Source organism: Mesoplodon bidens (assembly GCF_964165515.1).
Source record: "Mesoplodon bidens genome assembly, chromosome: 7".
NCBI classification, from domain to species: domain Eukaryota; kingdom Metazoa; phylum Chordata; class Mammalia; order Artiodactyla; family Ziphiidae; genus Mesoplodon; species Mesoplodon bidens.
Window position 1 is genome coordinate 78,594,508 of NC_138164.1, and position 2,500 is coordinate 78,597,007.

A 2,500-nucleotide genomic window follows, 5' to 3' on the forward strand; every position below is an offset into this window, starting at 1 on the left:
CCCAGAGAAAACCATAATTCAAAAGGACACACGCGGGCTTCCCTGGTGGTGCAGTGGTTGAGAGTCCGCCTGCTGGTGCAGGGGACACGGGTTCATGCCCCGGTCTGGGAAGATCCCACATGCCGCGGAGTGGCTGGACCCATGAGCTATAGCCGCTGAGCCTGCGCGTCCGGAGCCTGTGCTCCGCAACCGGAGAGACCACAACAGTGAGAGGCCCGCGTACCGCAAAAAAAAAAAAAAAAGACACACACGCCCCAGTGTTCATTGCATCACTATTTACAATAGCCAGGTCATGGAAGCAACCTAAATGCCCATCGACAGACGAATGGATAAAGAAGATGTGGTACATATATACAATGGAATATTACTCAGCCATAAAAAGGAATGAAATTGGGTCATTTGCGGATGAGACGTGGATGGACCTAGAGACTGTCATACAGAGTGAAGTAAGTCAGAAAGAGAAAAACAAATATCGTATATTAATGCATACATGTGGAATCTAGAAAAATGGTACAAATGAACCAGTTTGCAGGGCAGAAATAGATACAGATGTAGAGAACAAACATATGGACACCAAGGGGGCAAAATGGTGGGGTGGGATGAATTGGGAGATAGGGTTGACATATATATACACTAATATGTATAAAATAGATAACTAATAAGAACCTGCTGTATTAAAAAAAATAAAATTAAAAAAATGTTCGCCTGTGGTCCGGGCGTGCGGCGCAGGCAGACGCAGGGGGCGGGGCAGAGGATGGAGGCAGCAGTGCCCTCTGCAATGGTCCGGGCTGCGCGTGAGAAGGTGGCGGTGTAGGCACGCGGGCTACGTGGAGGCCGGCGGTGGCGGCCGGGCCATGGCGGGAGACCGCCTTCGTCGGGCTCACTGAGGTGTGCTCTCTGAAGTCTCTGGAGCCGTGACCCATGGGCTCGCTGAGCAGCCGAGTGCTGCGCCACCAGGGGCGAGCCCGAGCCCAGCAGGTGCCGGCTTCTGGGGCCGGGGGCTCGGCCCGGAGGCCGGAGATTGGTGGTGACGCGGCCGCCCGCAGCTTCTGTTACTGTCCGGGCAGCCGCAAGCGCAAGCGGAGCAGCAGGGCCTTCTGCTGCTCTCACCCCGGTTCCGAGACAGACGAGGATTAGGAGGAAGGGGACGGGCAGCAGCGACTCCTCAACACCCCTCGGAGGAAAACACTGAAGAGTACATCCAAATATATTTATCAAACTTTATTTTTAAATGGTGAAAACAGTGACATTAAGATTTGTGCTCTAGGAGAAGAGTGGAGCTTACACAAAATGTATTTATGTCAATCTGGCTACTTTTCTAGTATGTTCAGCGGTTCATGGAAAGAGTCCAGCATGAATATTATTGAACTGGAGATTCCAGACAAGAATATTGATATAGAAGCACTGCAGGTGACATTTGGGTCATTGTATCGAGATGATATCTTAATAAAGCCCAGTCGAGTTATTGCTATTTTGGCAGCAGCGTGTATGCTAGAGTTGGATGGTTTAATACAGCAGTGTGGTGAGACAATGAAAGAAACAATTAATGTGAAAACCCGTATGTGGCTATTACACATCGGCAGGGACCTATGGACTGGATTCTGTAAAGAAAAAGTGCCTTGAATGGCTTCTAAACAATTTGATGACTCACCAGAATGTTGAACTTTTTAAAGAACTTAGTATAAATGTCATGAAACAACTCACTGGTTCATCTAACTTATTTGTGATGCAAGGGGAGATGGATGTATACACAGCCCTTAAAAAGTGGATGTTCCTGGGCTTCCCTGGTGGTGCAGTGGTTGAGAGTCTGCCTGCCGATGCAGGGGACACGGGGTTGTGCTCTGGTCCAGGAAGATCCCACATGCCGCGGAGCGGCTGGGCCCGTGAGCCATGGCCGCTGAGCCTGCGCGTCCGGAGCCTGTGCTCCGCAACGGGAGAGGCCACAACAGTGAGAGGCCAGCGTACCGCAAAAAAAAAAAAAGTGATGTTCCTTCAACTTGTGCCTTCTTGGAATGGATCTTTAAAACAGCTTTTGACTGAAACAGATGTCTGGTTTTCTAAGGGAAGAAAAGATTTTGAAGGTATGACCTTCCTTGAAACTGAGCAAGGAAAACCATTTGTGTCAGTATTCAGACATTTAAGGTTACGGTATATTATCAGTGATTTGGCCTCTGCGAGAATTATCGAACAAGATTCTCTAGTACCTTCAGAATGGCTATCTTCTGTGTATAAACAGCAGTGGCTTGCTATGCTCCGAGCAGAACAAGACAGTGAGGTGGGGTAAGTATGGTGCATCATAGCATTGTTCATTAAATATATATACATATACATATATATATATATTTTTTACTGAAATATAATTAATTTACAATATTGTGTTAGTTTCAGGTGTACAGCAAAGAGATTCAGTTATATATATATTTTTTCAGATTATTTTCCATTATAGGTTATTATAAGATACTGAATATAGTTCCCTGTGCTATACAGTAAATCCTTGTTG

At 47.0% G+C, this 2,500-nt stretch overlaps 1 pseudogene across 1 annotated transcript; it reads left to right on the forward strand.

Moving 5' to 3' along the window:
• Positions 1-835: 835 nt before the first annotated feature.
• Positions 836-2,284, forward strand: LOC308620918 (germ cell-less protein-like 1; annotated as a pseudogene). Its single transcript has 2 exons — positions 836-1,787; positions 1,983-2,284. The product of its transcript is annotated as a germ cell-less protein-like 1 (transcript).
• Positions 2,285-2,500: the final 216 nt, after the last annotated feature.